The 21,758-nt window shown below is 40.9% G+C and overlaps 1 long non-coding RNA gene across 2 annotated transcripts in view; it reads right to left on the reverse strand.

Moving 5' to 3' along the window:
* Positions 1-363: 363 nt before the first annotated feature.
* Positions 364-21,758, reverse strand: part of LOC103277783 (uncharacterized) — a 61,477-nt gene continuing 40,082 nt past the window's right edge. The window contains exons 2-3 of one of the 2 annotated variants that reach the window (XR_010002983.1): positions 5,421-5,543; positions 364-4,715 (exon numbers count right to left, since the gene is read on the reverse strand). This is a non-coding gene — a long non-coding RNA (uncharacterized LOC103277783). Of the gene's footprint in view, positions 4,803-5,420; positions 5,544-21,758 lie in introns of both variants that reach the window. The other variant, XR_505665.3, reaches the window with a different exon arrangement.

Raw genomic sequence — 21,758 nt, forward strand, 5'->3', positions numbered from 1 at the left:
AAAATGGTTTATTATAAAAGCTATGAAAATTCGCCAAAAATCAGAGGATAAGGGAAACGTTCCAAATTTTGGTGAGCTATCAGTTTTAAATGTGTTCTACCACTGTACCAAGTTGGAAGAAGATCACTCAAAAAATGAGGGTGGGAGAGTCCTGTAAAGTCCTCTCCCTCTGTGCTGTTTTTGGGAATTGCGCATGCGCGTCCGCCATTAACGAATTAATTTAGAAAATAACGAATTTTCATTAATTTCAAAAAATTTTGGGGGCCAAATTCGTAAATAGCAACAAAAACGAAAAACTGCCCCCTCTAGTTTTGAAACGAGTTTAGAATCAAATTTTTCATGGATCGATCAAGTCTAGTAAGTACAAGTGTTGTGTATAGAAAGTCCTAGGTTCAGATCTTTCCACCCTCGGCCAGACATATAGAGTGAGTGGGTGATAATGAGTGACAGCCAAGGCTTAAATATCCTAAATGCCCTGCCTTCATCCCAACTACCATCATCTTGGTCTTGGAGAATGAAAAGAAAGGCAGACATTGCTCCATCCTGTCTAAGCTCAGATACATAGGGAAGGTCCTCCCTTCGCTCCAGCTGCCACTGCCCTGACCCTGGGAGGAGAGAAGGAGGAACAGGTATGGCTCTATTGTGCCTAGGCTCAGAAGCAGGTTAAAGGTCAATGTCCTGGCCTCAGATGGAGAAAAAAAAGAGGACGTGTCTGTTGGACTTAACACCCTTCCACACTGTCATCCCCCTTTTCTTGTGTGTTGTAAAGATTATAAACCTGAGGGCAAGGAACTAGATTTTTTGTTAGTATTTTACTTATAAAGCACCATGTACCGTGATGGAACTATATGTACATCTATGCGCAGTGGGTTAAACCCCTGAGCTGCTGAACTTGAATCCTGGGAGTGGGGTGACCTCCCACTGTCAGCCCCAGCTTCTGCCAACTTAGCACTTTAAACTCATGCAAATGTGAGTAGATCAATAGGTACCGCTCCGGCGGGAAGATAATGGCACTCCATGCAGTCATGACAGCCACAAGACCTTGGAGGAGTCTACGAACAACGCCAGCTCTTCGGCTTAGAAATGGAGATGAGCACCAAATCCCAGAGTTGGACTTGACTAGACATAATGTCAGGGGAAAACCTTTACCTTTTCCTATACATACTTACCTCAAAGGCACCTGTCTGATCTTTGAAGTTATGCAGGATCAACCTACACAAATTATCAGGATATATTTCAGAAGGAGAAACACACAAAATCATCTCTGAGAATTTCTTGTCTAAGAAAACTCTATGAGATTAATGGTGTCATTGTAAGGCAACAGGTAACTTGAAGGCACATGCACCCACAGTAAATGATAACTGCATGATACCTGGAAGAGCTTGGGAAGTTACTTTTTAAAAAACCCCAATTATACTTGTAGTACCAAGGCTTAGCTAGTCACCATTACTGCTTTAGCTTTTAAAGAAATGGACTCTCGTTTTCATGTTTCTCAGAAATAGCTAAAAATATGTAGATTTTGTCACTTTTATAAAATACGATTGCGACAAACCACCGGATTGTGATAATCAAACTTATTTTCCTATCTGTATCTTCATCATTTCAAGTGCAAATGGCACAGAAGACCATCACATAAATTCCCATGCATCCATAACATTGAGCCATACCAGTTAAAGTAGTGCCAGACCACATTCATTTTACATCCTTAGGCCAGTGAACATGGGTTTGTAAGAGTAAGCAGTCATCATTATTCTAAGTAATTTAATAGATTTACACTGCTGACATATCGATGCCTCTGGCATATAAGTTGAAAGAAAGAGAATGGCCAGATCAAATACTCATTTTTTGGACAAAGGATCTTGAATGTATCCAATAGCTATCATGCCTTTAAAACCTGCTGTGAATATTCCCATTCTCCCTGGAATAATTGCTCCCTCTCCAAATCTCAGCTATCACCCCCTGCTGGAGACATTAAAAGAGATGGAGTCCAAAGGACATTTTTAATTCTAAAAAGCAACACAGGTCAGATCATTAAGGAGTTTTCTTTGAATGTAGCTGTAACTTCAAAGCAAAAGCAATACACCCTGAACTATTGAATTGTGAGTTATAGTATCCGATTTTTACCTCTTCAAAAACAATGTTTATTGTGACAATATCTGACCAGGTAATGTTACAGTTGAGAGATGAACATCTGCATCCTTTTGAGACAGCCATTTGTGAGAGCAATTAATGTTTATTGTTTAGTCCTGTGTTGTATTGAAATTATCTTTCATACTCAAAGTAGTGTTTTGTTGAAAAGGGATAGCGCATTTCCCCTCAGAAACATCCATATTAATTGCTGTAAGATGCCATTCATTTCCAAGTTGTTATGATCACAGATATTCTGAGTGGTGAGTGAAATGAGGTTGTAAGAGTGTCATGTCTTAACTGCATCTATATTTACTTTGATACCTGAAATGGCTTGTTCACTTTTTATTCTTTTCTAGGAATGTAGCATATACACTTAGGCCCCTTCTACATTGCCATATAATCCAGATTATCAAAGCAGATAATTCACATCTGCTTTGAACTGGATTATATGAATCTGCACTGCCATGTAATCCAGTTCAAAGCAGATAATCTGGATTTTATATCACAGTGTAGAAGGGGCCACATGCCTAAAAATCCAGCAGTAACTGAGATAAAAGAGGGGATGGCTAAACGATGTTTATCGAAAGTTCGGGCAGAATTGGGTTAACAGCTGAAAAGCACGTGATAAAAAGGTGTACTGAAAACCTGATTCCACTCCCAAAATGCACACCTTTGCATAACTGTATAACCCTGCAGCCATGCAAAACATGTGATTTCTGTCCATTCTCCCTGTGCTGACTGCTCCAACGCACATGCACGTTTTAAAAGCCAGAAACAGCTGATTGGGCTGTCAAAAAATGGAGCCATGGACACACAAGTGGATAAAGGGAAGCAAATTGGAAAGCAATTAGAACGCTGCAAGCATTCCTTTATTTAGATATTTACAATATTTTTTTTTGACATGTGATTTTTATTGTGATTTTTCTCAACAAATGGTACACAAACAAACAAGTAGTAACTTTTAGGGATAGGGTTAAGGTGGTGGAAAATACATGGGTTAGGGTAAGGGAGAGATGGGGTGGGGAGGGGGCTGTGGGACATGGGAGGTAGGGTAGGGGTTAGGGCAGGGGGATAGGGAAGGTGGTGGTTTGACTTCCGATTATGTTCTTTTAAATCCATTAATTCAGTCCTTATTTCTTTTTTAATTTTTTTCTTAAGTAGTCCTCAAAGTTAGAACAAAGCTTGAATTAACAGTTGGGTGAAGAGAGAGATAGGAAATCTGCTTGTGTTTACATTTGGATCTCTGCATTAGTGCATATGAGGTCCAGCGCATCTAGAAGATCTTTATAAAAAAACTTTTGCCAGATGTCCACCCTCTATCTTGATTTGCTTCAAAGGAAGATGTGAGGATGGCAGGGGGGCATTTCCTGGGACTGACACGTCTTTATGTGGACCTGTTGTCAGGCCCCGGGATTATTTGCCCCAGTTTCAAATCCTGCATTTTGGCACTGTCTGGAAGCACCCACAGAGAACAACAGGAGCAACAGAAAGACTTTGAGGACTGAAAGAACACGTTAAGGGCACCCTTGCTCATTTGTTAGGATGCATCTACATAATTGAATGAATGTGATTTGACACCATTTTAACTGCTTTTGTCCAATGCTATGGAATCCTGAGATTTGTACTTTTTTGGGGCACCAGCACTCTTCAGCAGAGAAGGCTAAATGCCTTGCAAAACAACAGGCTGTGGCTCAGGCTGTTGAGCAACCAGCTGCAACAAATCACTCTGACCAAGAGGTCATGAGTTCGAGGCCAGCTCAGAGCCCCGTGTTTGTCTTGTCTTTGTTCTATGTTAAGGCATTGAATGTTTGCCTTATATGTGTAATGTGATCCGCCCTGAGTCCCCTTCGGGGTGAGATGGGCAGAATATAAATACTGTAAATAAATAAAATAAATAAACTACTCCCACAATGGCATAGAGTTGTGCATTGATTCCACACTGTAGATGCATCCTTAGTTCAGTAGAGGGCTACATTAGCGTGGAAAGATACAGTACATCATGAGAAGTGGACAGACAGTATTTAAATAAGCAGTAACCATTTTGAACCACTGTTCCCAGAACCCTTTAGCCAAGATTACTGATGACTTTCAGATTTGTGGAACTATATTCCAAAGTTATTTCTTCCCACAGTCTTAAAGAAGGATGCCTTAGGGTTGGATCATGTTTTTCACCAGGGCTCTGGATTAGTCAGTTTAATAGAACTTTCATGTTTCAGTGAACGGTGTGCAATTTAGAGGATGGTTAGACATTTGTAATTAACTGGAGCTCCATCGGTTCTACCACTAGAACACACATATGCATTGCTTCCTCCTCTATTCACTGGTGAACCATGATAAGGCAGCCTTCCTTTTTTATTTTGTTGTTATGTATTATGTTTTTATTCTTGCTTTGGTCTTATATTTATTTTTTGTAAACCAGCTCGGGTCCTTTTGGAGAGGGGGCGGGATATAAATAAAGATGATGATGATGATGATGCCTCAACATAAAGTTGTGTTGAAAGAGAAACCCCATCATTTCCAAGTTGTAGTTCAATAGAAGGTGCCAAGTTCAGAAAAACATTGGCAGGTCTTCACTTTTGTTTTTCCTGCAGAAAAAAAAAAATCTTTACAAAACAACATACTTACACTACAGTTGATTTTTCCCTAAGAGGCCATATATTTTTTCCAGTAGCCTGTGACAAATAAATTTTAACATGGTAAGTACAAGGACATTAGGACTCGCACAACTCTCATGCAGTCGTTAAGTGCTCTATATTTATCATTCCCAATTAATAATAAAGTAATTACTTATAGATTCCTCTTTCATTATTTACACCCCATCTCTCTAAAGGTATTGCTTCTTCATCCATTTTAAATTCCACTGAATGTTTATCTAAAGGTGTTTAAGCACTTGGGATGATATTCCTCTTTGGCAAAACCACACAGAAAATAGAAGAGCCCAGAGATGGGAGCAACAACTGAGGCCCTTTTACACTGCCATATAAAATCCAGATTATATGCTTTGAACTGGATTATATGGCAGAGCAGAATCATATAATCCAGTTCAAAGCAGATAATGTGGAATATCTGCTTAGATGGGGGTACCCAGGTTGAGACATGTCAAATTCCAATATCATGTTTAAGAATACCCATACTCTTACCATTCCTACCAAGTATTTTTCTTTAACAGGTTCTTCATAATGTGAGTTCCCTAATACGTAGTTTATCTAGTTATGCATAAATCTGGCATGAAACCACTGCTGATCTCACAGACCAGTATTATTCATGTGGAAACACCATTTGAGACTGACCAGCTTTGTGTGAAGGCTTTTCTCCATGGCTCCCATAAATTTCACCATTATAGCACCAAGTTTTCAAAATTCCATTTCCCAAATTCTGGAGACACACGGTTGTTAGACAGAAAGGGGGAGGTCCTGAAAGCAATATTCAAGAAATGAAGTAGGAAAGTCACAGTTAAATCCCACTGAGGCTCCTTCCACACAGCTGTATAAAATCCACATTGAACTGGATTATATGGCAGTGTGGACTCAGATAATCCAGTTCAAAGCACATATTGTGGATTTATCTGCCTTGATATTCTGGGTTATATGGCTGTGTGGAAGGGTACAGAGGGAAAGGGTGATGTATGGTGCAGGACCTATGTAGGCAGTCAAAAGGTGATAGAAGAAAATCAAGATCCCAGAGAACACCACTGATTTATCAAGTCCCCAGACAAGGTCCTGGCTGGACCCTTACATCTCTGATGGTCTGCTTGGTGTCTCCTGTATTTCACCCTCTTGTTGAGAAGTGAGGCTCTGTAAAGAGGTACCCTGAGCCTTGTAGTGAGTATTATGTCATCTCATTTTCAGTTCCATCAATTAATCACTTTTGTTTGAGTCCTGAAGTTGGTTCTTCCTTGTTCTGTTGAGCAGGACCTGGAGAGTGTGGAGCTCCTCATATTATGAGTGATCTGACTTTGGGGGTACATTAGAATTATGTAATCTTAGAGCTAGGAAAGAGACTAATGCATCACTTTCTTTGATCTAGGCTTGTTCCCTATTTGTACTTCAAGATCCTGCTACATCAGCTACGATAGATGCTTGAATATTTCCATGTTTTGAGGCTATCTGTTCCATTACTGAATAACATTCACTGATGAGGAATGTCCAGAGTTGGCCTCTGTCCCCCCAGATGGCACAAAAGCATCCTAGGATGCTTAGGATCTCATTATACTTGATCATTTTCTCATTTTAATCCACTTTAAATGCTGTGACTGCCTCCTGCAGAATTCTGAAGTTTGCTCATCCTGAGAAGCCCTGGGTCTCCCTAAACTACAAGCCCCAGAATTCTGCAAGGGGAAGTCAAAGCATTTAAAATGGATTGAAGTGAGAAAATGCTCAAGTGTGATGAGGCTCTTTTGTTGATCATCCTGTCTGATGAGCTGTTAGACCACCCTTGCAATGCCATAATACTTCCTATGGGACTTTCAGTTCAGCTCAAATCAAAGTAATTAATTTTTAGTTTTCCATAATGCAATATTACAAAGCATTCAATATAAGTTGCTTAACCATATTGCATTCTGAGAAATTCAAATTAGCCATCCCTTGGCTCCCATAGAAAGTAAGCAGCAACCAGGGCCGTAGCCAGAAACAAATTTCGGGAGGGTTTTTGAAAATTTCGGGGGGGGGGGGGGGTTGAACCCCTAGCACACATCTCTCCCCACTACAAACCTGTCAATATCTGCTTGAAATAGTGCCTGGAGGGACTCTTAATGTTTTGCGTCTCATAGACTTAGCATGGGGATTTGGTTAACCAGTTAAAATTCATGAGTAAACCAGGTTTTTTTATAACCTGAAACATTTCGGGGGGGGGGGTTGAACCCCTAAAACCGCCCCCTCGCTACAGGCCTGGCAGCAACTACTGTACTAGACACCGGGAGAGATGGTCCATAGTAGTCATTGTCACTGGGAATGATATCAACAATACTTCTGTGAAGACTACCTGAATCTACTCATCTGTCTTGATTTTTGCTCAGCTGCACCATCCCCCTAGCTGTGGCTTCATCATATCAGGGCATGGAGATTGTAAACCACTCTGTGAGTCCTTTTGTCGGAAGGGCAAAATAAAAATATTTTAAATGAATACCCTAAGCAATCAAAAGTGGTGGCCACAAATATGCAAATTCCCAAAGCTATGTGAATAATGTGTAACCTTCTGCATGATTGTTGCTGATCTGTGAGCACTACAGTGTCCCTGCTCTTCTGTGGAGTTAATGTCTTGATCAATCTTGAGGTCTAAAGAGATTCAAACTCCATGACACAGGCCTGTTGCCCTCTTTTCATATTCCGCCCTCCTCAGTAATTTTATCCATATTCTGATAGGTTGGTATAGAGAGAAGCCAAAGGGAAGGAAGATGATTTTTTGCTAAAGGTGACAATTCATTCTTCTGAGAATGGAAATGAAGGGCAGAGAATATCTAAAGCAAGGAAAAGATCAGTCTGAAATGCTATTCCAAGGTTCCCAAGTCAGTGTTATTTTTGGACTGAAAAAAATATTACAGTTCAAATGATGAAGAGTTATAGTTTGAAATGGAGGTTCCTGAAGTCTGGTTTCAAAAGGATGGATTTTTAAGGGTTTTCCTCTGACAGGCAGGAAAGCTTTGAAGTCCCTAAGCTGCCAGATGAGTTGAGGCTGGATCCTATGTTACATCCTACACAAAGCAACTGAAATTAATGTCAGGGAACACAGAGGCTTTAAAAAACAGCAAGTCTATCTTTCTTGCACCACCATGCAATCATACCTGTCCATTTTGGCAATTACATCAATCACATGAAGACAGCAGGCTGAACACATCACTGGGAAATAAGACAGAAAGGCCAGTATTTTTTTGCAAAGCAAGGGTCTTTTCACTTACAAATCTTGCTTTCTTGAGTGCATTTTCATATATACAAGTCTTAAATTGCCCTTGAATAATAATTTGGAAGATATTACAAGGAATGCAGGAATGCACAATCAAAACACTCTCAAAGGGTGGCCATCAAAGTTCTGTTTAAAAACTCTCAGGAAAGGAGACTCCAACACACTCTGAGGCAGCATATTCCACTGTTGAAGTTCTTCCTAATATTCAGGTGGAATCTCTGTTAAAAGTTCATTTTTACTTTGTTTATTTCACATGCTTTATGCATTCATGTAGAGACACCAAAGACCATAGGTCATCCCCTCTAGCTGATTATTTAAGGGTTTTTTTTGTTACAGTTGGGTTCATTCACTCTGTTTTCTCTATAGGAGTTGGGCTATTATTTCCAGCATGTGTACTCCTGCCCTCAAGAATGCTTTCCCTTCTCCACATAACCTAGTTTAAAACCTACCTGATCAGTATTATAAGACTCTTGGCAAAACAGCCATCTTTGTGAAACCAAAGACCATAGTTTAAGAAACCAATTGTTAAAGGAGATACAGAAGAGTTATCTGAGTTATCTGAGATAAAGGGGAGAGTCCCATCTTGGATAACTGAATGGCTTGGATAGGGCGAGGGCTTGCTGAGAGATGTCTCCCTGGATCTCCCTTGGCCAGGCCCTTGCTGGAGGAGGGGGTTTCCTCCAGCAATGGCCTGGCCAAGGAAAACCTGTGGCACACTCCTCACCCCTCGGAGGGATGCCTGTCCCTCCGAGGGGTGAGGAGCGTGCCACAGGTTTTCCTCTTCCAGGCCATTGCTGGAGGAAACTTTTTCCTCCGGCAAGGGCCTGGCTGAGGGAGATCCAGGGAGACGTCCCTCGGTGAGCCCTTGCCCCTTGGGAGGCAACCCATGAGTGCTGCTGCCTAACAGCGCTCGTGGGCTGCTTCCCAAGGGGTGAGGGCTCGGCCCAGGGAGGCAGCCCATGAGCGCTACTGCAGCAGCAATTGCAGGCGCTTCAGGGCACTTCCTCCTCCCTCTCCCTCTCCTTCTCTCGAGCTCCCTTCACTTGAGAGAAGGGGAGCGAGAGGCGGGGCACTTCCAGGGTGCTTCCTCCTCCCTCTCCTTCTCCTTTTCTCGAGCTTCCTTCACTCAAGAAAAGGAGAGGGAGAGGAAGGGGCGCCCCCAGTGATGCCTCAGATAAAGCGGATCTCGGTTAACTGGAACTCAGTTAACCGGGGCTCTACTGTAGTTTTGAATAGGCATTGTAGCTCCAAGTTCATGGAATGATCATTCTATTTCTAAGTGTCAAATTCCTCCCAATGTCTACCTCTTTCTCAGGGCACTTCCAGACAGGCATTTAATATGGGTGGAAATGGGTTAAAATAACCCATTGTTGCCAGCATTCCTGTACCCACACCTTCCCCCAAAACTCGAGCTTTCCCAGGTGAGTGTCCCCATGCCATCCCGAAAACTTTTGGGATAGTATCAGGCCAAAAGCCTTAAAAATAAAGAAAACTTACCCGGCCACCTTCTGATGTGTAAAAATGATGTGCCAGGAGGCCGGGGGAAGTGGGGAGAGGAGCAATTTGCCGCCCCCCTCGGTTAGTAAGTTTTTAGTTATTTTAAGGGCTTGGGGGGCAGTTGGGAAGGGGATGGGTGCCCTCCTTGTTTCTCCAGGCTTTTGGAAGTCTGAAGAAACAAGATGCATGTGGGGACTGACCCCCAGGAGGACCCGGTAGTGAGTCCCCACAGGGTCCATACCCCATGAGACCTGGGCCTTTTAGGAAGGCCTGAGTTTAATGGGGTATCTAATTAATTCAGGACAATCAGGGTTTTCCTGCTGTGTCCCAAATAATCCTTTTACCTGAGGCGTTGTTTGGAAACCACATTTTGGGCCCTGTCTGGAAGGTTTCTCATGCTTCTCTTCTTCACTACATACAAGAAAATCCCATGTTCCCTAATATGCTGAAGCAGGCCTCAAGCTGCTAGACCTTTTTTTCTAACAGGGCAATCATCTTGCATGTGTTACAGGTGTAGCTAACCACATTCTCAACAAGAACATGGATGTATAATAGCTGTTGCAGGTGATTGCTCTTCCAGGTTCAGTAGTCTTAATTAGGAACTCTGGTTCGCCCTTTCAAAATTCATCATCATAGGCTATCACTCACGGCTGAGTATGATTGCCTTCCAAGTATAGGGTCTTAGCGATGGGTACATAGAAACCTTTTCTTGATCCATATGTTCTTTCACAGTGAGGACATTGGTTTCCAGATGGAAGGTGGTTCTGACAAGGGTTGGCTTGACCCACCTTCCTCTTGACACTTTCTTTCACCCCCATTCGTTCCTCTTTGAGATCCACAGATCCATTTCACCACCCTCCCTTTCACCCCCATTCGTTCCTCTACGAGATCCACAGCACTGGTGGTAATAGCTGACTGCTAGTTCAACACTTGAGCCCAGGCCTTCCCAGTTCTCTGTGTCTATGCCACAGTTTTTAAGGTTAGCTTTGAGTCCATATTTAAATCTCTTTTCCTCTCCACCAACATTCCATTTTCTGTTATTGAATTGAGAGCATAGTAACTGCTTTGGGAGATGGTGATCCAGTCTTTGGACAATACAACATGTCCTGTCCAGCGAAATTGATGGCAGAGGATCATCACTTCAGTGCTGGTGCTCTTTGCTTCTTCCAGAACACTGACATTTGCCCACCTGTCTTTTAAAGAGATTTGCAGGATTTCTCAGGGGCAACGCTGATAGAATCATTTCAGGAGTTGAGAGTGATGTTTGTAGATGGCACACGTTTTGCAAGAGTGTAGCAGGTTTAGAAGGACAATAGCTTTATAAACAAGCATCTTAGTATCCATACAAATGTCCCAATCCTCAAACAATCTCTACTTCATTCAAAAAAAACCCCCTGCACTTGTAGAGCTCAGATGGTGTTGTATTTCGGTGTGGATGTTGACTTTTATGGAGAGGGAACTGGCCAAGTTAGCAAAAATGTTCAACATTTTATAATGTTACACCATTAAGCTTTATTTTTGGAACTGCAGAAGGATTGGTTGATGCCCGCTGATAAGCACTTCAGTTTTCTCGATGTTCTTCAAGAGGCCAAGCTTTTTGTATGTTTCTAAAAAGGTGTTTGTAGGTCTTCTTCTGAACTATATTGCCATCAGCATATTGAAGTTCTATAACAGATGTGGTTGTGACTTTGGTTTTGGCTTTCAGTTTGCTGGGGTTAAATAGCTTGCCATCTGTTTCCATGCTGGTGGGAAGATTCTCATCAACAAGATACAACTCACAAAAAATGCATGTTGACCTTGACTGTTCGCCAAGAGAGTATTGTTAAGATCCATGGACTGGGGCTGCTAGAGAGCTAGTGATTCCTAGTTCTCTCCCATCCAGGCCTCTGACTCATGTCCTTTCAGCAGATGCTCTGCCCCTATGAGACCTCGTGCTCGGGCAGAAGACATGCAGGTAAAGGTAAAGGTTTGCCCTGACATTAAATCTAGTCGTGTCTGACTCTGGAGGGTTAGTGCTCATCTCCATTTCTAAGCCGAAGAGCTAGCATTGTCTCCAAGGTCATGTGGCCAGCATGACTGCATGGACGGCCGTTACCTTCCCGCCGGAACGGTACCTATTGAACTACTCATATGTGCATGCTTTCAAACTGCTAGGTTTGCAGAAGCTCAGGCTGACAGTGGGCGCTCACCCCCTCCCCGGATTCGAACTGCCACCCTTTCAATCCACATGTTCAACAGCTCAGCGGTTTAACCTTCTGTGCCACTGGGGACATGTACCTATACACAAAAGAATAATAGAGCATTAACAAGCACGTAAGCAAGCTTCCACTTAGCTCACACAAACAATTAGATTTAACCCAACAGATACAAGCTCACCAAAACATAGTGGGATAACAGAACATTAACAAGCACACTAGAGGTGTCCTGACAAGCACTCCACATTTTCTGATATCAGATTCGAGCCCTATATGGGATATAGTCTGATCAGCTGCAACATTTTTTGGGGCTTGTTCTGAACCTTCTGGTGAATTTCTAGCTGAATGTGAGCTGCAGCAAGCATTAGAGGTGTATGTTTTGTGGACACCCTGTCCTTAAGCCTCAAGCCATTATAGTGCCTATGTAGAGCTGCCCTCAGTTGGTGTATGTTTTGTGGACACCCTTTCCTTAAGCCTCAAGCCATTATAGTGCCCCCAGTCATGACAGACTCTGTGTATAGGTTGTAATATTTTAAGAGACACAAGGGAGACTTTCTGTAGAGGGTGGGGCCCTTGGTGCTGTGGGTGAGTAGAAGGAGGAACGTGACTTTCAGGGAAGGGAATAATCTCTGTTGCATTTTCTTGATGGGAGATTTATTATGGAACATACTATCAGCTAATCACAGTTGGATATTAAATAATCAGAGTACCTGGGGAAATCATATTTTTATGTAGAATAAAGCAATCTTCCATTGCCCATTGATCTGTAAAGAGAGACTATATTATGAATTCTAGAATGGTAATAGTGACTACAAACGTCACTCTCTTTGTGTTTGTATATTTTTACAGAAAAAAAAAGAAAGCTGGTAAAGTAAGAGGCTCAGTGATCAATTCTACTGGGTCTGTCTTTTCTGCTGTAATTTATTAGTAAATAACACAATTGCTAAATTGTGGCAATTCCCTCCCAAGTGCCATTTCTATTTTGAATCTTTTTTGAAGTCTTGCCTCTGATATATGCAGACGACACATGTGATGCTAATCTGTTAATATAGCAGCGATGATTCCAACAGGCTCTGTTAAACAGATCATCTAATTATCAACCATTTGAAAATTGAGGTCTAGGTCATCCTCCTCCTATGCTGATGATTCTCTTTTAACTGGTGGCAAAGGACAGTTCCTTGATACCCCACTCCCTTCACCATGTAAAGTGTGCAGGAAGCACATGGAAGCAGACGTTTATCTGATACTTGCAATATCCCCTCCCCACTTTTGGAGAAGGAGAGAATCACAGAAATCATATTTTTCATCTCTATGTGAAGTTGTTGCAGCACATGTTCAAGCATACAGTATATGAACTGCACCACTACCAAGCAGACTGAAGCATTTGTCTCAGGTGGCAGTTGCTGGAGCAGTAGTGGAAACCTTCCTAGCCACTTTTTCTGGGCCTCCATACTGATCTGTTGCTTTCAGGTGTGTTAGAGGAGGTTACTTTGTATGTGCCTTTCCTTCTCACCACTTTATTCTCACAATAACCTGGTGAAGAAGATGACCATGAGTGGCCTGCTGAGCTGTTTGGATCAATGGGGACTTGAACATGGATATTTTGAGTCTCAATGCAACAGTAACTACTGCACCACAATACCAGTATATAAATAAGTATTCATATGTGCAGCTTTCCTCTTTTTTGGCCTATCCATTTTTTGATCTCAGGTTTCCCATTTTATTTCAAAAAATAATCCACAGTTAGGCTTCTTTATCAACTGAGTAATTTTCTAAGGAATGTTGTACTGAAATTTGGCCTACTCTTTCTCTTTCAAGCAAATTTATCCTCAAGCTTTGGGGAGTTGACATTACTACATTAATACCTTTTGTTTATCCATAATTAAACATTTTGGAAATATTTCAGATGTGCCAGGGATAGAATCCCATTCAACTGTTTTGCTTCCACATTTAGTGATTGCATTACAGATACATACAGTTTTAAAGTTCTGTTCACTCAGTATCACTGACCCCATTTTGGATTCCAACTTCTTCTGAAACCAACTTCAGAAATTGTTTTGCTTTTTAGATACTTCAGCTGTTAAATGTTTTCAGCTGCCCTTGACTTTTCTAAGCCTTTTTAGTCATGTCCCTCTACTAAAGCAATTTACATAATATAATACAATAATTGCAACAATTAGTGAGTGACCTCACACATACAGTATGCCATTGGTGGAGGGACTGGCACAGGATTCCAGCTTTTGTTCCATTTCATTTTTTCCAGGAAATCCCTCTTGTCTTCTATAAAATGGCTCTCACAAGGAGATCGGACATCAGTGCATATCACAGCATATGTATTGCTTATCCAAAGCCTACAGTGCTCCATATTTTTGATATTTTCAGATTCTGAAGTATTGCATATAAATAATGAGATATCTTGGAGACAGGATCCAAATCCAAACACACAGTTAATTTATGTTTCATATATATCTTGTACACATTCTCTTAAGGTAATTGTAGAAACAATATTTTAAAACATTTTTTACATGAGACAAAGTTTGTATACTTTGAACCACCAAAAAGCAATGATAATTCTATTTTTGCCACCCATGTAGACAATTTTGGATTTTTTTAGTATTTAGTATTTTTGGAATTCTTGATAAGGGATACTTAACCTGAATTACATATGATTTTTACAAAGTACTACACCACCATCCCAGAGATGTTCTTGGTACCATTCATGCCTGTTGTTGATGAACCAGTCTGCATATGTACAAAGAGGCTCAGCTCCAGAAGGTTGGCTACCAGGTGACAAACCTAACAAGCAACTGTTAACACAAGGGATGGAATGAAGCAGTTATGATGTGTTGGTGGGTGACTACCCAATTTTATAAAATCATGGATTTCTGAGTTATTTAGTGAATAACATGACGTAAAAGTATAATGAGATTTTTGTTGGCTCTGCTCAAACTTTCATCTGGTTCAGAACCCTGGCCTACTAGATACATCTAGAAATCCAGAAGGAAGATCTTAAAACCAATAACTTTCTCTTGCTGTCATATTTAGTGGCATACTGAATACTGTGTTGGTTCTGATTGTTTATAGTGCAAATTGGATGTAAATTTGAATGGCATAAGAATTGTTTCTAAATTTATTTTCTGATGTTTTTATATTTCTGCTTAAACATTGTCAATTAGTTTGATGAGTATGTCAACATTCCACTTCAGTGTTATCAATGACTGGAGTGAACAGCCTGTCAACAGTCTGAGATTTTCTCTGTTTTTGATGTAGCAGGTACTGGCAGGTAACCCCTGAAAATATTTCTGTAAGCAGTCACAGTTGGAAGTAAATCTCAGCGGAATTAGGAGGTCTTAATTGCAAGTGTGAAAGATAAATAGATTAATAGATGATTGATAGATGATTGTGTATGCGTTTGTGTGTACCTGTGTGTGTGAGTATGTGTGTGAGAGGGATTGAGAGAGATCAAGAATATGTTCTGGAAAGAAAAAATTGTGAACTTCCTATGTAAAACTCATTTCAATTTTGATTTTTTTTCCTCTTTACAGTATTGCCTATTTTTTGCATATCTGAAATATGGTTCCATTACATTTTCTCAGAAAGAAATACAATACAAGTTCTTTGGCAGGAGAGTTAAACCACAAAAAGATATGTTTCTGTCTCTCAACGAACTAGCCTTTTACCTTCACCCACAGAATCATCCAAATTGGTCAGTGCTTCTTGTACAGAGAACAAATCCTTCGTTCATTTCCTCTGCTCTTATGCTCATACAGCCTGAGCTTTATTCTTTTCTCTTAGTCAAGACAAATAACAGTACACAAGAAATAAAAGAGTGAATTTAGACCCAGCGGGAAGGAGGGGGGAATCCGTCATTTTAAGTATGTTTGTTTTGTAATGTTACCAACAATAGACTTTCAAAAATTATTTTTAAATAAACACACCATGAAACGAAGTTGTCTTAAAGCCTCAAACCAGTTTGATTTAACAGTCTCGGTGTGTCAGGAGCGTGGTTTATTGCAAGTGGCGTCGCTTTCGCGTTTCAAAGGGGACCCTGGGGCCATCTTGGTTTATCTCCATTTCAAAGTGGCACAGGGAATGATCAAAAGTAAAAACAACAAGGGAAATAAAGGAATAGAGCACCAGGCAGGATTCTAATAGAATTATGTTAATTAAGAAATGCCAGGAAGCACAATCTTTCTACCCACTGTGCATAGTCTCTCTCTTTCTTTCTGGCATAATACCTAAGAGGTAAGAAGAAATACATACACAACAATATTTTTTCTGTTCCAGACATGCACTTGATGAACTTGAGAAGGTATCTCACTCCACCCAATACTAATCGATGTCATTCAGAGCAGCGCTGAGCCTTCAACATTAAAACAACAGTCTTCCTGGAAAGGGGCAGGGTCCATAGCTTATTTGTAGGAACACCTATCTTGCATACATTCATGTCCCAAAGTCAATTTAGCATCTCCATTTAGAGCTAAGAAATAATCCCACTTTCAATAAAAGACGTTACTTTAGTGTTGTCAATGCTGATCTACATAGATTAATAGGCTTGTGTAAGGATTTGGAGTGGTCGGTTCCCTTCAGCCAATCTGGCTTGTTTGGCTTGGCCGGATGGCTGTAATGGCAAGGGACCAGCCATCACGTTTTCCTGTCCATAACGGGACCATGTGGCAGCCAATCATGGCTCCTCCTCCTCCCCATTCGGCATCACAGGTGCATCCTGGCTTCAGTGTATTTTTTGGCTTGGCTTCTGTCTTGGCCTCTCTCTTGAATCTTTTTGAGTTTCCTTTATTTTCTTGATTCTTTTTATTTAATTGGACTGGCTGGGAGTTGGGAACGTGGGGGATGGGTGGGTGGGGTGTGCACATGTGTGTGTCACCCTTTTAGCTTTTTTCTCCTCTCCTGCACTCTTACAGAAAATACTTCTAAAAGATAATAATAATTATTAATACTAGTAATCCCAGAAAGCAAAAAGAAAAGCCTAATTCTCAGAAAACTACTAACACCTAGTTACCTCTCTTCTAAAGTACAAAGTAGAAACAGCTTTAGGAAGCATTAAACCCAAAGCAGAAAGGTGTGAGGGGAAAAAAGGCAGGTACCACTTCAGGCAGAGCTTGCAGTGCAAATCAAGAGAAAAGAGAGGGGTTTTAAAAGGAAGCCCAGGGTAGGATAGCTCCGCTCTTCTTTCCCTGGGAAATGGGAAGCCTCCTTAAAATGCCTTGGAAAGCTGTGTGCAGGAAGAGAGCATGGCCCGCAGCACCTAGTGCCTGTCTCCTCTAGAGTAGAAACAGCTTTAACTAAACATTAAACCCAGGTCTCCTCTAAGGATCAAAGGGAAAGGATAATAGAAAGAGTGGTATCTTAAGCCCTTTCTTTAAACCCAGGTATCTTGGGAAAGGATTGCAGAAATAGTGATATCCTAACTCTGATGCTTTTTAATCCAGGTCTTAATGAAGGCTATAAGGACAAATGATGCCATTCCCTCAAATGATGGGAAGGGGAGCCCAGGGAGCCCCTCATTGCCACCAATGTGCCGGATCTGGCTGTATTTATTGGACCAAAAAACAGCCATCTGGCTACCTGCTGTTTTCAGGAGGCACGCAAAAACAGATTTGGGGGTCTACCGCTATCTGGCCAGCAGAAACAGATCAAGGTTCAGCCGAAATGCACAAGCCTATAGATTAGTACACTAAATAACAACCTCCTGTATCCCTATGATGAAATCAAAGGTCTATATCTAGTTATAGCCAGAGAGATTTTTCTGGGAAGTTCACAACCCAGACATAGTAGAATTCACTTTTCTATGCTGTTTTGTTTTTCTTATCTGGTCACTTATTCTGTATTGCCCATGAATATAGAAGTTCCATTTTAGAGCTCATGAGTGTCAACCATCTTTAGATCAAGCTCATGTCAAAGCTTCCAGGGATGAGCTATATGGCATGAGAATTTCTAGGCATTAAAAAGTCTGTGAGAGTTTGAGAGAGGCTTTCATAGTTTCTGTCATATAATGGATACTTCAACTGGATTCCAAATCTTTGACTATCGGTTTTTTACAGATACAAGCATGATATCAGAAAAATACAGCTCTTGCCACCCTTGTATCAAGATTGCATCTACATAATTATGCATCAAGGACTGGTTGCAAAATGACAAAGCAGGTTGTAACAGATGTTCACTGTCCAGGCACATTGTATATTATCTGAGGCCTCAACTACATTGCTATTATAATACAAATTAAACTGGATTGTAACACAATGTAGACTCATAAATCCAATTCAGTGCAGTTCAATATGCATTATATGAGTCTACGCTGACTATATAATGCAGTTCAAACTGCATTATATAGCAGTGTAGATCCTGCCTGAGACCCCATATATAAAAGTGGTTTTTTTATATCAGCTGTACAGACAGAAAAAGTTTTTATTTGAACCACAATTCTTAGAATCCCAGAGCTAGCATATTGTAACTTGAGGGCTATTGCAATTCCTGTACTGTAATGAGGGCCCTGATCATACATTCATTTCTACCTCTGACTTATGGAGAGGGCAGAGAAAGGACAAAGCTCATGTTGTCAGCTAATGGCTACCTCCCTGGGGTAGTTCTCACAATCCCTCCCTTCACTGAGGCACTGAAAGTTATGGTCACAATACATCCAAACAGGGCTGTGAGTCTTTCAGCTATGAAGTATTCCTGCCTTCTAGCGTGTCAGCTCGGATTTAACTCCCTTGATCCAAATTTTGTGCTTTGCATAAAACTCCATATGCCAATTTATATTTATTGCTGTGTGCCCTTCAAGTCATATCTGGCATACAGCAAACCTATCATAGGATATTCTAGGCAGGATTTTTTAGAGGGCCTTTGCTTTTGCCTGCCTCTGAGGTTGAGAGAGTTGGACTTGCCCAAGACTATCAAGTGGATTCCCATGTCTGAATTGAACCCTGACCTCCAGATTCATAGTGAAACCACTGCACAACATTGGCTCCCTAAATTAATATGTACAGTTGCTGAATTTTATAATTCAAGCGGGTCAACAATACACCTTTGATCCAAGTGGAGAAGATTGTGGCCCAGCGGGCCAGTGCTGTTCAGGTACTACATGCAGCACCTTTTCTATCTACCTCACCCATGGGTTTTACAATTTTTGTGCCTTGCACTTTGGCCCAGCTTGCCTTCATTTTAAAGTTTGTACTGTTTTTACACTTCGTTTTATTATGTCATTGTTGCCATGTTTTGTTTTATTTTGTTATTGTATGGACACTCTATTGGTTGCTGACGTGTGCCTTGTTTGTATTTAATGATGTTTTATTGTAATTATTTGGGCTTGGCCCCGTGTTAGCCGCCCTGAATCCCTTTGGGGAAATGGAGGTGGGATACAAAAATAAAGCTATTATTATTATTATTATTATTATTATTATTATTATTATTATTATTATTATTATTATTTTAATATGACACAGCAAACAAGATAGATATGCTGGATTTCGTTTCACAAAATCACAAGTCGAACACTTCCCAAGTGTCTAGGACTATGTGATGTATTTTCAGATGATGCGTGCAGATCCCAGTAGGGTGGCCTTTTGCAGTTGGCAGATCGTAATTTTGTCAATGTCTATTGTTTCCAAATGCCGGCTGAGATCTTTTGGGACGGCACCCAGTGTGCCCATCACCACCGGGACCACCTGCACTGGTTTCTGCCAGAGTCTTTGAAGTTCAATCTTGAGGTCCCGATAGCAGTTTTTTGAACTTCAAAGACTCTGGCAGAAACCCCAGTATGCAGGCCTCTCCCTATCCCACTTCTTATTCCTTGACATTCTTTATTTTTCAATATATTGTGGACTGGAAACCTCTTCAAAACAAGTTGTCTTTTAAAAAGGGGATGCCCCATTAAAAAAAAATAGGGAGACACCAGTATCTGTCCTCTGGCCACTTCCCTTTGATGACGAAGTTTTATTACAGATCAGAATCAGGCCATAGGCTGATCTTGCTACAATGGAAGAAAGATTTCCACCTTTCTTTCAGAAAAGTAGAAATAATGGTATTAGAAGAAGCTGGATTTTAAAAAATCACCTTAAACTGAAACCAGATTGTGTTGAGTAGACTGCTGTTTTGCTATTTCACCTACTACCGTTTCTTCCCCACCCCTCATCAATTGTATGACATTTCCAGAACCCTTAGATCACCTGTTTTGAAAACCAAGCAAGGTTGCTAGGTGACCACACTACAGTTCCTCCTCATAATGTTTATCCAAGCACTTGAAAAGCAAGGAAATGAATAGCTATGGGCCTTCAGAATCTTCTACCAGCCCACATAACAAAAAGAAACACATAATTCTCATTTAGAATATAGAATGTTGTAGCCACCCAAACCTTGACGTTCAAGCTGGTGAGGTTAAATTTAATTGTATTATTCTCATCATCTCTGTTTCAGTAGCTAAGTTGGATTTTTTTAAGTTTGAAGATAATATTAAAAGAGAACTGTGTTATCAGCTACAAGGTAAGACAAAAGACATATCTCAATTTATTTTGAGCTAAGGTAGATCAGCAGGAATTTGTGATCCCCAAATGTTTGATATTGTAGACTGGGATGTCATATCCCACTCCATTCCATAAACATATTTAAAAGAACCCTTTTACACCCATCGACAATTGGAGTGGGTGGTGGAGAAGCTTGAGGGATTGTCCTCGGGGTGTGTACACTTCTTGAGTCCATTGCAACCTTACAGAATTGTTGGCAATTACTGTAGAGGAAAAACAGTGTAAGGTGGTGGTTCTCAACCTGTGGGTCCCCATGTGTTTTGGCCTACACCTCCCAGAAATCTCAGCCAGTTTACTAGCTGTTAGGATTTCTGGGAGTTGAAGGCCAAAACATCTGGGGACCCACAGGTTGAGGCTCATTGGTGTAGGGCAGTACAAAACAACTTATTCTGTATTCCTTCACCTCTTTTTCGATAAGCACAGAGATTAAATACTATCATCCATTCTGGAGCAAAAATTAGTCGTCCCCCCACCCCACCATCTGTTGAAGAAAATTTTGATGGGATATTTGTCCATCATCCCCACCCCTGGGATCTTGTGGGTTGGTCAACATGACCTAACCACCCTGGCAGTTGACCATCTCTGTTAGAGTTTGAGAGAGACAGAGGCTAATTCCTACTATGTCCTACCTGATATTTTTAAATCAGAGATGCCAAGAATTGAAGCTGTCAGGCTACCACAGAGCTATAGTCCCAACTCCATGTAATGTTTGTTCCCTGAGCATTCCACATCTTCCTGCTTCCCCTTCCTTCAAAGTCATTCTCATTATCCCAGAAATATGTTTCTCCATTTTAAACAATCCCCTATCTCTCTCCATGAAAACCAATGGCTTCAGTGTTGGACTGGGACTCCGGGAGACCAGGACAGTCATTCCAGCTCAGCCATAGGAGGCCATTTTGTGACTCTGAGCAAGCTACATTTTCCAGCCCTAGGCCAGTGGCAAACTTTCTCTGAATAAATCTTGCAGAAAAAGCCCTTGGAGAAAGTCACTATAGGTTGGACTTAACTTGAAGAAAGAACACTTTTTCTATCATGATTCTCAATCACTGCACACTTCACATTTTCTTAACACCCCTTCTACTTCTTATTGGTTCCCTCAATTTTAGGTTTCTTTTCTCCTTTTTCATCATGGGTGCCAGAATGGATTGATCTCTGCCCCCATCTGCCTGCCAGCCAGACCTCCATCTCTTCCTTTTAATAAATTAGTCCATATAAAAGAATTTCAAACTGTAAATAACTGTTGCCAGTTAATATTTTGAATATAAACCATAATTTAATTCTCTAAATATATGCTGGAATTCTGCCCCATAACAGAATTCTTGGTTAAGTGTCTTTAATTTTCAATTGTGCCTTTACTCGCTTAGTGCTCAGTGTTCAGAGATCCCTACACATGGCAGATGAACAAATTTGAAAGCTCACATATTCATTCAAACCTGCAACTTTGGGAGCAAGTGTGCAGCTTTCTTCAGAGAAGGCCTGGTGGGCATAATGCAACAGG

Source organism: Anolis carolinensis, chromosome 2 (genome assembly GCF_035594765.1).
Source record: "Anolis carolinensis isolate JA03-04 chromosome 2, rAnoCar3.1.pri, whole genome shotgun sequence".
NCBI classification, from domain to species: Eukaryota; Metazoa; Chordata; class Lepidosauria; order Squamata; family Dactyloidae; genus Anolis; species Anolis carolinensis.